At 39.6% G+C, this 16,176-nt stretch overlaps 1 protein-coding gene across 3 annotated transcripts in view; it reads left to right on the top strand.

Moving 5' to 3' along the window:
• The window catches only part of PRKG1 (protein kinase cGMP-dependent 1), an 892,904-nt gene that overhangs the window by 126,471 nt on the left and 750,257 nt on the right, over positions 1 to 16,176 (top strand). The window lies entirely within an intron of this gene.

Below are 16,176 nucleotides of genomic sequence, written 5' to 3'. Positions count from 1 at the left end.
GTCCACTAGCACTGACCTGAACCTGCGTAAAGTTCTTTGAGTTTGAGTTTATGCTGGTAGATCTTGATGTAAGCTCAGAGCATAAAGAAAGAAGGATGGTCTTGTAGTTAAGGCACAGGACTGGGGCTCAGAAGAGCTGACTGTAAAATGGTGATAATCTATTACTTCCCCACCTCCTGGAGCATCTTGTTTCTGAGACTGGCTAGTACCAGAGGCTTCAGAGAGAGGTGCCCCTGGCATTGGCCACTGTCAGAAACAGCTGGACTATGGTATATCTGGCTGGTATAGCAAAATAAATATACATGCAAACAATAATTTTCCTATTCCTTGTCAGAAACATCTCTTATAGTTATGTTAGTTTGTTACACCAGGTAAACACTGAAGAAGAACGTAGTTTTGAACTGTACGTACCATACTGGTTCAAGTCTCTGAACAATGTACTGGAAAACATGTATCTATGAATTCATTTCCTATACTTAGATTGTTCATTTAAACAAAAGGATGCTTAAGGCAGTAAGCCATGCTTTTAAACAAAATTTCTTGCCAAACTCTTAATAATGCTCTCCAGTTGCAAAATTCTTCAGCAGTTTCCTAAAACAGCTTTCATTTTTCCATCCTTTTAAGGCTAATTCCTTTCTCAAGGCACAGATTTGATTTCTTCAGCTTTTGATATTTATATATTTTATGCATTAGAACAATATTCTGCACTGTGAATTAGTAAATGGGAGAGTAAAAAAACCAGCTCGCTAGACAGGTTTTTCCCATATTATATGAAAAGGCAAGTAATTTAAAAAAAATCAGTTTGATTGTATGAAATGTCAGAAATAATCATTTTTACTTAACTTTAAAATGTACCACGTTGAAACAGAACACTTGTTTCAAATGTGGGGTTTTTTTTTATTTTTTTATTTAGTAATGTGGTAAGTTAAGGTTCATAGACTTTTGCATGCATTGTTCAATGCCATCTCTCAGTACAAAAGATTTCCAAAATGCTCAAAATCCAAACCTGTGCTAACGCTAATATATGCAAGGAGCATGGCTGGTGACAGCCATTCTTTGCAGCATCGTCCCTTGGTAAATCTGAGAGGAAATAACTACAGAACCAATGTTGACTCTGTTGGTTCCTGTTGCGTGCCTTGGAGAGGAATTTTGGGCCAAGGTACAGGGACGAATGCGAAGAAAGGGTTCCTCAGGCTGCCATTTTGTCAGTAGAATCTGGTTGGGGAGTACTAAAGAGGATTTGACTCTTCATTGGAAGACCTGGGCTTACATTACTCCATGAGAGTTATAGAATTTCTATAGACTTTAGTGTTAGTTTCACTGGAAAAATCTCTCATTAGTTTACTATCAACACTATTTTCTCAAATCACATTGAAAACATTCTTTTCATGGATTCTATTCTTTACTTGTAAGGGAATTCTGCACCAAAAAAATAAATTCTGCACAAAATATTTTAAAATTCTGCAAATTCTATTTGTTGATAAATTAACTGTGGAGTCTTCACCATGGCAGCGGGGAGCACAGACCACTGGCTGAATGGAGAAGGGAGATCCTGCACCCGGGACAGAGACTTTGGTGGTGAGGCTGCACCCTTCCCTGACACAGGGCAAGGTCAGGCTTGCCCCAGACACATCCTGGGGTCCTGCCCCTCTGTGCCAGGTGTACCAGGTGTGGGCAGGCACGCTCAGCCCAGCAGGATCCAAGTGTGGAGGAGCTTAATGTTGGGGGATCCAGGTGTGGGGCAATCTGGGTGCAGGCAGCTCAGTGGGGAATTTGGATGTACAGGAGCTTGTTGGGGGAGGGTTCTGGGTGCAGGGGCAATGGGACTCTGCAGGGGGGATCCAGGTGAAGATGGTTGGGGCTCATGGGAGGTGTCTGGCTGTGGGGGGATCGGGCTTGGCAGGGGGGATCTGGGTGCTCTGAGTGGGGCTCAGTCAGGTGGGGACTTGGGTGCGGGAGGCTTGTTGGGGTGGTCCAGGAGCAGGGGAGTGGGACTTGTCGGGGTGTGCGTTTGATGAGCCTGCTTGATGGGGGAGCTCCAGCTGCCACTGCTGCCACCATTGAGGGGGACACATGCTGGGTTTCTGATTTACCACTCCACACACCCCTCTATTCCCTCCTCTTCTCTACTACCCCTGCCCCTCTTCCCTGCCCCACTGCTGGCACTCACCGTTGTACGGAAAACAAGATGGTGGCCATATAGGATACCAAGCGCACATAGAAGGGAGGATGACTGGCACTAGGACCCAGGAGGTGGCCTCCAGCTGCAGAGTCAGCAAACTGAAAGGGCTCTCTCCCTCACCTGGACAGCTCTGCACTTGCAGAAATGGGGATGAGGGGGAGAGGCAGTGGCATGTGACCCTGCATACCCCTTACATGTTGCCTCTCGGGGGGAATGCCCCCCAATCTATGCCCATAGGCATCCCCAGCCCCGTGGTGTATAAAACATGCCAGTTCCACTGGATCTAGTGGAGTTTTGACAGTTAAAGTCCCTGTGCTCCATAGTTTGAGTTCCTAATTTTTCTTCAGTTCCCTTTCCATGAACATTAAAAAAAAAAAAAAAAAAAACTATGTATGTTTGCAGAATTCCAGTGTGAACGCTGTAGATCTGAGAATCTTGATAGAGTATAAAGCTCCTAAACTCTGGCTTGACCACGAGGGGTTTTCTACGCTTTGTAAAGGTAATTCCAGATCTGCTAAATTCCTTAGCCTAGATTCTGTGGTTTTACCTGCCAAGAACAGCCCAGGGAAGGATTTATGACTGAGTTACAATTCCCTCCTTGGTTCTCCACTAGCTCCAGCAGGGAAGTAATCTGCTATTGCCCTATATATCAGATTACTTTTCCATCTGTGATAGCTGGTGTACTGGGAGTCAGTCTGTCCGTTCCCCACCCTCAGCTACAAATATGGGTCCTCTGACTCCAGTTCCACTGACTATGACGCACTCCCCACTGCTCAAGCCCTGACCAGTGATGTGGGTAGCATATGCTGGGGAATATGGGGGCTTTCTATGCCTCCCTTCTCCATTGCACAGATGCATAGAGCAATAGACAGCCTTGCCTTATAAGGGCTACTGAGTGATCTCTATAGAGCTACATCTTGTAGTACCATTCAAGAAATAATTTTTAAATGTCTACATAAAAATTGAGGCAATTCTTATGGAACAGCTTTGATTAAGGCAATTCAAGTTGTAAATAATTATACATTGAGCACACATCATTAGAACATTATTAAAAAGTTAAATATTTAAAGTGAAAAATCACACTTAAGGCTCCTAAAATAATGTTACTACTTCCACATCACTCTCTACCATACTGTCTTCAGTGTAACCCCTCATCACCAGTACAAAAATACAGTAACACTATGCTAAATCAGGACCCTTGACTGTACATCCTTTCAAACTGTTTTTTGATTTTTTTTTACTAACTAGTGTAATTATTTACACTTTTAACTCTCAGATAAATTTTGTCTATAAATTCTACACATAGAATTATGACATTCTCTCTGTATGCCTTCTTTTTGCCAATCTTTCTTCTTGGTTTCAGCTGAAGTGGAGAATGAAGGCATTACACAAGGACACGGATCTTTCTCTGACTTCATGTCAGGTTGTGATTGAATTACCTCTGAAATTAGAGGTATTTAGTTTCAAAGAGGTTATTTTCTTGTTTTTATTCCTTTGCTCCCTTCCCCCATCTTTTTATATATATTTATGTATAATATTTTTTAAAGGTGCCATGCATCTTCGTTCACTTGATCCAGAATTAAACAGCTCCTATTATGAGAATTTTTTTCAGTTAAATGAGTTCTACTTTACTTAATCCCAAGTCTATAGCTCTTACAGTTCTTTTGTTTCCCTCATTACTCACTCCTCCACACATCTTTCTGTTATGCAAGTACTGATTTTTATTCCTTTCCCGAAGAATGTTCTATTGACTATGGCTTTAGCCTAGGACTTGGGAGACATAGGTTTGGGTCCCTCCTCTTCTAAAGACTTCCTGGGTAATCTTGGGGAAGTCACTTAGAGTGTCTATGCCTCAGTTCCCAAGCTGTTAAATGGGTTAACTACACTTCCTTATACTTCCAGGGGTGTTATGAGGAAAACAAATTAAAGCTTGTGAGGTGGTCAGATACTGTGGTAATGAGGGCCATATGAGCACCTTAAAAGGGTTGATACAGCACTGCTTATAACTCAATGGTTTTGTCATTTAACAATGATTCCCTCATGCAAATAGATGAAATAAAAATAGATAATGAAATAGGGGATTTCATGTTCTATTTGTGCATCAATGATATTCCTACCTATAGTCATTAATGTTCAACATTTCCTAAGAGCATAAGGGTATCATACCCATTTTCATGTGAATGAGGTCTTGAGTAAATTTAACATGAGAACATCGTATATTAATACTCTGAAGAACTTTGGCCTTATGTAAGTAAGTTTCTCTCTGTGATCATTGTCATGTAAAGTCCACATGGTAAGCTTACTCTATTACTCTATAACTCTGCTGAAGCCAATGGAATGACACTGATGTAAAGTGACAGGAGAATCAGCTCCACTGTCTCTAGTTTCTAACATCCAAGTGCATATTTATTTGTCATTTACTTAATTTTCTTCAGAAAAGAAATTAAAATATGTATTCAGTCTGTGCACCATAAGTTATTTCAGCATTATTAACATAGTGTAAAAGCTAACTAAACTTAATTTAGTCAGTCTTCAAGGCAAAGGGGCTAGGTGGTGGAACTATTTTTATAACTGGTTTTCATCGTGTTTTATAGACCTATAAGAAGACACAATCCCTTCTTTGATCTCATAATCTAAATAATATATCAGAACAAGTAATGACAATATGGCATGATGGCCAGATGGTAGTAAAGGGCTAGGAGAGAACAGCAAGCAATGAAAAGGGAATGGTGCCAGCAGAAAGGGCTGTTTGCTCAGGATTATGTGAAGTTTTTGTTCTTTATCTCATTTCACTTTTTTTTCTCTCACTCTTTGTTCTTATGCTTTCTGTTTCTTTCTTTCATCATCAAGAAGTAGAGCTGCAGTGGGTAGGGCCAGAATGGAGACCAATGACGAGAAGATAGATGAAGTGAGATTTGAGGAAAGATTGAGGTTACTTGGAACGCAAGAAGAAGGCAGTCTTGTCTTTTTCTACATGTGTCAGATGGTATGATAAAAGACATATAATTGTAAATAGGGGAAAGAGACAAGAGCAGCAATAATAGGAGAAAAGAAGGTGAAGCATAGGATGCAAGAGAATAAGAACAAGAAGAGGTTTAGACAGGTTCAGAAGCATACAGAGGTTTGAACATGAGGGCAAGTAGTTTGGTCTTAATGTGGAAAAAGTATAGAAGCTGCAGAAGGGAAATGAGAAGTGGGTGACATGTTCACAGTGATGTGAGGAAAATTTTAGCTACAACATTTCGGATAACTGAAAAAATTTGAGAAGTAGGAAGCAGGACTTTTAAGTATGCCATATTTTGTGGAAATTCAGCATTTTGATTTAATTAGACTTTCTGTTCAATGGTCCCACAAAGTCAGAATGAGAGAGATCCCCATCCAAATACTTTTTAGCCTAAGGAAAGGTTCATTCATCTGGGAGTCCATGTGTGACCTCTACTGATTGCTGTTTATATTTCTATGCATTTATTATTGAACAAAGCCTCATCCATCTCCCCTAGAAGATACACAAGTATCATTCCCATTTTACAAATAAGTTTACTGAGGGGTTGCACAAAGTCACCTCAGGGCATGGAGGGTGTTTACAGTCTTGGCTGAGCTCCCTCTCTTTGATGAACACCAGTTAGCTGAATTTGGATTCATGATCTGGATCTGTGTGCTTCTAAACTCGCCTGGGCAGGCACCAGCCACAGTCTCTGGCTTCTCGGACATACCTCCTGAGTGCCAGTATTTCTGTAAGTACTGATAAAAAGGACTTGCATATAAATGCCAAGTACACCATTAAAGAAGTATTTATAAGTACAAGTATGCTGTGGAAATAGTACTTATGTGTATATAAGTACAAGTACTTTCAACACCTGTATTCCCTGCAATTGTCTGTCTAATATATGGATGACAACAACCTAAGTAATATAAGCACAGTGTGGAAGAGAAATAAAAAGAGCAACAGGATTTTATTCATATATACAAGTAAGCATTGAATACCATGAAAAAATCTTTCAAATGTAAATAAATTTATAAATTTCCTTTTCATTTTGTTTGTGCATGTGTGTGGGCATTTTTCTTCAGTACCAGCATAATTTCAAACATGTCATCCTGAAGACAATTCCTTTTTGGCAAAAGGATTTGTCCATAGGGTAGGCAACTCTCCAGGATTGTCCCAGAGTCTCCAGGAATTAAAGATGAAGCTTTAATTAAACATTGTCATGTGATGAAACCTCCAGGAATACATCCAACCAAAATTGGCAACCCTATTTGTCCAGCATTACAGAAGAGAAGGGAGTGGGGCATCATCCTGCTGCTGTAGCAGCAGGGCCAATGAAAAAAAACAACAACTGTCAAATGGAACTCAGGGCCTGAGCACCCAAGCCAATACAGTGGGCAATGGGGGCCAGCCAGAATGCAGAATAGCTGTGATTGTTTAAAAAAAATTGTTTTTAAAAGTACTTAGATTTCAAAAAGTTATTTATGCTTTTTAAGTACCTTTTTAAAAAGTACCTAAATGTGAGTCCTAAGTACAGAATATTTAAAGTACTAAGTACAAGTGTGAAAAATACCTCAAAATACTTAAGTACATGAGAACACTGCTGGGTACAGACTGTCTGGTACTACCTCTAGGAAATGGTACCCCAAATCCTGCTGCCCTAGGTCCCCCAAATCAATTTTGAGCACCCCCAAGACCCCGTAATTATTCAAGCACTCCCTTCCCTTAACCGTGCCTTCATGGGTACTTTGATTTATAGTTTGTCCCTTCAGGGACACGTGGTAGTTGAAGCAAGTAATGTACAGACTTTGCAGAGGAATTTCTAATCCAATCACACTTTACTCATAGACAAATCGAAAAAGGTGCATGGCTATGGTGCCAGAATAAGGGGTGATGGGGTCATGGCGAGCAATGGAGGGAGGGGGGTGGTGGAGAGGAGGGAGCTAGGTCTTAGGGGTGGGGGGAAAGGCAGCACAGGAGCAGGGCCTCAGGGGAAGTGGTGGGGCAGGGTCTTGGGGAGAATGGGTGGTGTGTGGGCAGGGTCTAGGGGGAAAAGGCTGCATGGGGGAGTAGATCCACAGTTCAGGCAGCTGTGCCCTTCTCCCCCAGTTTTAGGGTATGTCCTCCTCTCCTGTGCATGGATCTCTGGGCAATATAATAACCACGTGTGTGCAATTCATTCCCTTGTATTCCTTGCCACTTTTGAGTGTTCTTTGGATTTTGTTCACTATCTTCAGGGGTCCCAAGGCTCCAATTCTGGACTCCTCCATCTCAGGTTTGTCTTCATGGCCATGAAGACTTCTCAGAGTCCTGCAGCAGCCTTCCTTCCATTGTTCATGACAGACAATTACTAAGTTCCCCACTTAATGAACAAGATTCTTCTTCTTTCTTTTTTTTTTTAAACAGTAACTCCTAACACTTTTTTTCATCTTTGTTTCTTCATGTCTGTTGGGGATTTTCCACTGCTCCAACCCCACCCTCTGCAGACAATGTGGGGAAGAACCGATTTCATTAGGCTGCAGCCATCTCCTTTTTCAAGGGTGCTTCCATCTGAATGGAAAATTATTTAAATTAATGACTCTTAATTGTTCCTGTCAGATCTCCCTAGCCCAGGTGACACAGCTCATTAGCAAATGGCTTATTTAGTACACCCTGAGGCACTGAAGGATACAGCAATTTCATAACATCAACCAGAAATCATAAGTTTTGCATAAATTAGACTGTCAGAGAGGAAATAGAATCCAGGTCTCTAAAATGGCATTCTCAAGTCACATCTGCTCAGCTTTTCAGAGTGAACGTTCCAATGTGCGTTTGGCTGTCCTGTCTGTAAGCACTTGACTACACTCTCCTGTCAGGAATAGAACACAACTTTCTGCTGTTGTCTTGCAAGTGGTTATGACCTGCTGAGAGAGCTTATGTCATTTTCCCCACCTAGGTCCACAGAGAGGATAACAGTTATTCCTTTAGCACAGAGGTTCTCAACCTTTTTCTTTTTGAGGCCCTTCAATATGCTATTAAAAACCCAACAGCCCACCTGTGCCACAATAAATGGTTTTCTGCATATAAAAGCCGGGGCTGGCATTAGGGTGCAGCAAGCAGGGCAACTGTCTGAGTCCCCATGCCACAGGGGCCCCTATGAAGCTACATTGCTCAGGCTTCAGCTTTAGCCCCAGGCAGCGGGGCTCAGGGACCTGGGCTTCAGCCCCATACAGTGGGTTTCGGCTTTCTGTCCTGGGCCCCAGCGAGTATAATGCTGGCCCTGCTTGGAGGTCCCTCCGAAACCTGATCAAGGCACCCTAGGGGCTCCCAGACCCCTGGTTGAGAACTACTGCTTTAGCTGAAGTGATAAAGGTCTGTTCTAGAGATCTGAAAGTCCGGGTTCAATTTCTGCTGACAGTCCATTGGGGGAGTAGTCTTTATGGCTGGTGGAATGGAATTTCTCCAGTTTTCTTTCTTTAAAACTGAAAAAATATCCTTTTTAAAACAAGTTTTATAGTTGAAACCAATATAATCTGTCAACTCTGGCATGATGCTTAACAAAATACAGGTGTCCCACTATCTGGCCACTTTGTCACATGCCTTGTGTCATACGTTTAGAGGTTGAAGGTTGGGAGACAAGGCAAGGAGGCCAGAATGGATTGTGTAAGTCAAGGAAGTAGTGGATAGTGCTAAGACTGTATGGAAAGTTCACACTGAAACCAGAGCCCAATCAAAATGAGGTTCTATGACACTTTTAAACCTTAGTCCAGGCTTGGGAACCAGTATGGGCTCATGCTATTTGCCCAGTCCTTCTCACCATTTTCAGTATTTCTCTGCCTGTGTTTTAGTTATGTAGTCCTCATCACTTATCTAAGTAGTGAAAAAATAGAAATAACAGCAACTCTCCCTGTTTCCCATCGTGTGTCTGTGTGTGGAGTGGGATCGGGGAGGAGAAAGAGAGAGAGAGAAGACCTTTTCCGGGAAAGCTAAGTTGAAGAAATGAATTTTGCTTTTTGATTAGAAAGTAATTATCCTTCTCTCTTTTGTGGGAGTGAGCTCTACAGTCTAGTGCCCATGAAAGTTCTGTCTCTGACACTCATGAACCTCTGCTTCTTTGACAGTGTGTTCTAGTGTAATGTAGTTGTCATGAGAGATTGTAGTCCTGGAGGGAGAAGTGATATCTTAGGCAGTTTGGGCCAGTCCCTTGGAGAGTTCTGCATATCAAGACAGACCTTGGACTAGAATAATCTGCACTATAGAGCAAGTACAGAGAGTGGACTACCCTCCCATTTGTGTATAATCTGAATTAGCTGCAGAGACATCCCACAATCCCTACCAACACCTTGGAGGTTCCTTAGAAAGCATGCTGTGGTGAAGAAATTGATTTTTATGATGTGAACAAATATCCACTAGAGAGAGAATTCTCCAGATCACCTACAATAGGCATGTTCCACTGGAATGATGAAATTTTCAATGACCAGGTGGAGACTTGTCTCTTGCACAAACAATAAAAATCTGCTGTTACCTGTACATGTAAGATAACATCTTTGCCTGGAATCAAGCCAGTTTGCCCCAGCAGAGAATAATTTGAGAATTAAATAAATTTAGCAGACATTTTATGTTAGTGTTTTGGTTTTTAAAATCATATGGGGTATATGTTTTACTTCTATGTGCAGTTGAATTGGTTCTTTGTTTCCTGCTTGAGAGCCGTGGTTTCCCTCAAAGCCTAAGAAGTGGTAGTCTCAATCAGACAGTCACTTTCTGCCCTGATATTTCCCTAAGTGTCCCCACCACCTTTAACTTAGTCTAAGGGCATGTCCTCACTAGCAACGTGGGTGTGTAGTGGCAGCACCAGCAGTGGGGAGAGCTTTCCCAGTGCTGTAAAACCCGGCTCCATGAGGGGAAGTAGCTCCCAGCACTGGGAGGGGGGCTCCCAGGCCTGTAGCACTGTCTACACTGCCACGTTACAGCGCTGAAACTTGCAGCGCTCAGGGGTGTGTGTGTTTTTTCACACTCCTGAGTGAGAAAGTTGCAGCACTGTAAAGTAGCAGTGTAGACAAGTCCTAAATGAAAAAAAACCAACAGTTCAGGGTCAGATATAGGGGGAGGCCCAGTGAAGTTATTTGTTGTCTTGTACCCTCTCTTTAGGCAAAATATTGCTGGAACTTCGCAATTTTAAACATGTTGTAAAAATTGGAAAAGGTACATGTGTAAAGAATGTGCAGCATTTTCATACATCCAGCTCTGCTTTGTGTTAACAGTTCTGACTTGTGTGTGGAAGTTACTTCTCACTAATGATGTGGTATGATATACGCCATGTCTAAAACCAAATGTTTCCTCTTGTGCTCCTTCTCTGGAATTTATCTATATCAGTGTGTTCTATCTGATGGTTGGATTACAAAAGAAAAGGTGGTCAGTGTGACATTACCCATGGTACACTCTGGACTGTTGAACAGAGGTGTCCCCTTAACTCTCTCACCTGGGATGCCTTTTACAGTCAGAACAGCCATCCCTAGCCTGCTCACACAGCCTTCATCATGTAAATTCACTCCCAGCTGAACACATGAACACTCATGAATTACACACAGGGCAACACCCACGTGCTCTCTAGTCCTAGCCTTGTTCCCCCAGAAAAGTGCATATTATACTATCCAGCTCGCTATTGAACAATGCAAGTACCGTAGAACGGCCGTCATTTCATCAAAGGAAAATGTTCACCAGCCTAGTTTATCCCAAATGGAGTTTCCCATACAACTTAATCCAAAAACACTGGTTAAGATTAAACAATAAAGTAAGCTTATTAACTACAGAAAGATAGATTGTAAGTGATTACAAGTATTGATGCATAAAAGTCAGGATTGCTTAAAAAAAGAAAATAAAAGGTATTAGCTTGTGTATTACTCTAATTTAACATGCTAAGTAAACTTAAAAGCAAAGATTTTGTCTCATCATGCTTTGTTGTAAATTTCACAGGCTAAGCCTCCTTCGAGCTTGGGACCACTCCCCATTAGTTTTGCTCTTTGAGAATCGTTGATGTTGAAAAGGAAGGAGGAGAAGTAAAATGGAGGCCACAGTCTCTCTCTGATACCACCCTCCCTTCTTTGAGGATTACCCCCCAACTGGGGTTCAGGTCACAAGTATTCTATTGCGGTCATGAGGCTTGAAAAGTTCCTGTGACGCAATGTAAATTTCTTATTCACGCCTTTCTTCCTGCCAAGGAGTAGCTGTTTAACTAGGTGATTATGCTGATAATTGGCTGGGGGCAGCAGGGTATCTTTGGATTTGAAGAACTTGTTTGAGTCTGCCTTTCTAACTTTGGAACATGTTACAGCAATGTTATACAGCAGAAACTTATAACTTTACATACAATATTGGTACAAAGAAAAGGAGTACTTGTGGCACCTTAGAGACTAACCAATTTATTTGAGCATAAGCTTTCGTGAGCTACAGCTCACTTCATCAGATGCAGACTTTGGAAACTGCAGAAGACATTATATACACAGAGACCATGAAACAATACCTCCTCCCACCCCACTCTCCTGCTGGTAATAGCTTATCTAAAGTGATCACTCTCCTTACATGTAAGGATGTCTTCTGCAGTTTCCACAGTATGCATCCGATGAAGTGAGCTCTAGCTCACGAAAGCTTATGCTCAGATAAATTGGTTAGTCTCTAAGGTGCCACAAGTACTCCTTTTCTTTTTGCGAATACAGACTAACATGGCTGTTACTCTGAATATTGGTACACATATTTTACCAGGACAATGACTTTTCAAATGATACCTCACAAAATGTATCATAGTCTTGTAAAAGTGATAACCATAATAGTATAGACTGTCACAGTCAGCAAGTATAATAGATAAACCTACTGATAATGTTCATCTTATAGGCTCTCATATGAACCTCAAATATGCCATTCTAAACAAATGTTTTGGCATTTAAAAAAACTTTTAATACGTCTAAAAAGAAATTTGTTCATGCTGCTGATTCGTAAAGCATGGAAGAAAAAGTGTATTTAACTGGGAAAAAAATGTTACTTGTTCCCATACCTGAAGATATTCATATCTGAATTTTTACCATTTTTTCATTTTTAATTTTCTATCACAGTAGTGATGGATACTGTATATTACTCTGCACAGTCAATGCTTTTCATAACTCTGACACAGAATAGAGGTTCTGAGCACTCAGTCTCCATCCATACCTCAAACTTTGAAGATGTTCAGATTGAAATCTAATATCAGATCCATCCCTAGTCTTGACTGCTGCATCAGATGTGTTATATTTTGTTGTTCTTAGATTTAAGTTACCAAGAACACATTTCTCAAAGAATGTTCATTTCAGGTAAACAGTTCTGCTGTTTCTGTAACTGTTTCGTAATGGTACTTTTGTGTTGTTTATCCATAATTCTACAGCCTCAGTGTTTGTTTGGTGAATTGATCAGATACCAATGACCCTGAATGGGCACCTGGGGAGAGTGGGCTGCATTGTGCATATATTCGTATACATTAAAATGCATATGACTATATTTGTATACGTGGAGAGAAATAAAACATAATTTGGTTAGTATTTCTTAAATCCCATTATAAGTTGACAACACAAGCACAATTTTTTTTTTAAGAAGACTTCTTCCACAAACTAGAAACTGTAGGCTTTTTATTAATGCAGTGTGAAAAAGCTTGCAACACAAGAAAATCACCATAAATTATACATTGATTCAAAAAAGCTATACAATTCCTGCAGCAGTCTCAGATGTGGCTTGGGCAACCAATTTTGACATTTAATTGACGGCCTTATGCATCTAAATAGCTTTTTGTGAATTTTAAAAATGCAAAATCCATCAGTGTACAGATAGAGAAGGAGCCTGTAGCTCGCTTTTGTAGGTGAAGACTTCTTAAATATTATTGGGGGAAAAAAATCTGAAATTGTTAAAATTGTTTAAATTTAGCATTACTACAATTGGAAGTCATGACACTTGGATGCTTTTTTCAAAATAACAAGAAGTTATTACTAAATACCTTTACATTAATAATCTGTGCAGTCTTTTTCATGCATTTACTGTATAAGCCTATATTAAAATGTATTTGTTTCAGACTATTAAAAACAAGGTATATGTGAACATTATTAAAAAGATGTGGGAACAAATGCTTTTGAACCAATAATTGTCAACCTACTTCTAGCAATCTTCAAGATTTAACAAGAGTGTTGTTGAATGTTCAATTACTCTGCTTATTTTTTCCATATCAAAGTAATATTAAAGAGCATCTGTTGAAGATGGTCAAACTCTTAGGAAAAAAGTTTTTCTGTTGTGTTTATGTACTGTCATTTTTATATTTAGCACAGTAAAAATCAAAGTCCTCCATAACTGCATATCTACTTAGTGTAACCTTTCTTTCAAAATTCAAACTACCTTAACAGTTATGCTTCTTGAAAATAATTTTTTATTCCCTAATTCTAGAGAGAGATTATTCTGCTTCCTGTGGATATTAATTTGTAAATTACATGGTCACATTTGAATAACGCGACTAATAAAAATTGTATTTTGTTATTGGCGGTGTTTGGGTGCCTTATGTAATGAGTATACACATATATACAGAATGATAGTAGTTACAGGTATAGCTGGTCTGGAAGTTGTCAATGAAACATTTTTTGGTGGAAAATATCAATTCATCAAACTTTCTGCAGAAACGTATCTATTTAAACTCTTGTTGAAAAGTTTCTAACGTCCAAGAAGGAATTACTTATCAGAGAGTGAGGGAGAAAAATCCCACATCCAAAAATATCCAGTAGCCCAGTGTTTAGTGTAGGAGATGCCTGATTCAGAACAGGGACTTGAGCCTGCTAATCCCATGTAAGTGCCCTAAACACCAGTTTATCTGTCTCTCTCTTTCAGTCTCTTCTGTTGCAGCTATTCCACTTTGTAGAAATAAATATTAATTGGAGCAGAGTGAAGTGGAATGAAAATTCCAAAACCTCAATGTTTTTGTGAACTGGAATTTTGTTTCCTGGCCAGTCTGAGTTACAGGTCAAATACATTTGTTTTACTTTTTCTGTATAGCAAAAATTTTTTTTCTCGATATTTTTCTAAAACTTACACAATAATGCTTAGCACTTTAAATAACAGATAAGAGAGGATGTGTTTATAGATGTACAAAATAATGAAGAATACTGTGCAGAGATGTTATATTGGGTGTTTCAATTTACCCTTTCTCATAATAGATGAGAAGAAATCCAATGAATCTGTAAAACAGCATATTTAAAACTGATTAATGTGTTATGAAAATGTATTTCCATTTAACTGTGTAAGTTTGCTGCTATAAGAGAGCTTAATCAAACTTAGCAGAATTAGAAAAAATTGTTAGACATTTATGCAGATAATGAAAACATCCACAATTACATTAGAAAGGATTAAAAACAAAAAGTACAAAACCCATATGCTTCAGGACATTAATTACTAACTAGTGGGAGGGGAGTAAGAAGAAACTTCCATAATGGGCAGGTTATTCCATAATTGTCATTGTAGAGGTCTGTGGTGGTGGTTTGTTTTGGTTTTTTTGGGCATCTTCATTTATGTATCTAGCACCAGCCAGTGTTAGGACATGATACTGGGCAACATGGGTTATTGGCTGTACAGAGAGGTATCCTGTGTTCCTCTGTACCAGTTTAATAATCAGGAGGGAAAAAAGAACTTTAGCATTTAAGAATGTTCACCAACTTTATAACATTAAAATTCTAATGTGGGCAGAGTATTAGTTACTTTCTCATTTGGTCTTGTGTTTAATAATTCATTTAACCACAGCAATATTTAAATTAAGTAATGGGCCCTTTGCACCTTCCAATGAGAGAATCTGTGGGAGGGACTGAGGGAGTGGAAAATTCAATGAGATTTTCCTTGAGTTTTCTCCTGAATTGTTTAGGCAGGACGGATGGTGTTTCCTCTTTGGAACAGGCTGCTGAGCCGGCTAACTCCTTGAGGACCACCTTTGTTTGATAGCTAATCCAGTCTGATCAGATTTATATATGTTTCAGTGAACGTACTGTGGCCAGTGTAAAGCTCAACAGTTCAATACTGGAAAAAAAACAATCCAAACATAGGCTAATGAATCTGATATTACAAAGTACTTCCGTGTAACCACATTTAATTATTAATAAAACAATTTCTACATTAACTAAACATCAAGACAAACTCACAAATATATAAACAATAGAAGAATGAAATATAGATAGTGCTTTTATGTATCTATTGGGTACTGAATAGTGAAGTATCTCATCTGTTCACAGGGTTGAATTGTGATATATAGAGCTTACCCATTGGGTTGGCATGCAAATATAAATGGTCAGTTTTTCATAAAATCTTTTTTTATTCTCATACTACAATGAAGAATTTGTTCTAAAACTGAAGGTGGAAGGCAATTTGGGTGAAAGTGATCATGCAATGGCAGATTTTCATGATTCTAAGGAAAGGAAGGAGTGAGAGCAGCAGAATGAGGACAATAGACTTCAAAAAAGCAGAAGTATTGAACAAATTGAGAACTGGTAGGTAATGTCTTGTGGGAAGAAAATCTAAGGGATAAAGGCATTCAGAAGAGCTGGCAGTTTTTCAAGGAGACAATGTTAAAGGCACAACTGCAAATTATCTGGATGCGAAGGAAAGATTGGAAGAATAGTTAGAGGCCAATATGGCTCCATCAGAAGCTCTTTAATGACCAGAAAATCAAAAAGGAATCCTACAAAGTGTAAATATGGATGAATTGCTAAGGAGGAGTACAAGAAAATAGCACAAGCATGTAGGAGTAAAATCAGAAAGGCAAAGGGACAGTGTGAGTTACACCTAGCAAGGGACAACAAGAGGTTAGAATAGAAGGCAGTAAGAAGTTCTTTAAATAATTAGGAGCAAATGAAAGAAGAAGGAAAGTGTAGGCCTTCTATTTAGCAGGCAAGGAGTGCTAATAATGACATCAAGAAATCTGAGGTGTTTAACGTCTGTTTTGCTTCAGCCTTCACTAAAAAGGTTTAATGGTGCCAGATACTCAACA

This window comes from Lepidochelys olivacea, assembly GCF_965140295.1.
Source record: "Lepidochelys olivacea isolate rLepOli2 genome assembly, chromosome: 7".
In the NCBI taxonomy this organism is placed as follows: domain Eukaryota; kingdom Metazoa; phylum Chordata; order Testudines; family Cheloniidae; genus Lepidochelys; species Lepidochelys olivacea.
This window is presented reverse-complemented; position numbering and strand designations above follow the sequence as displayed.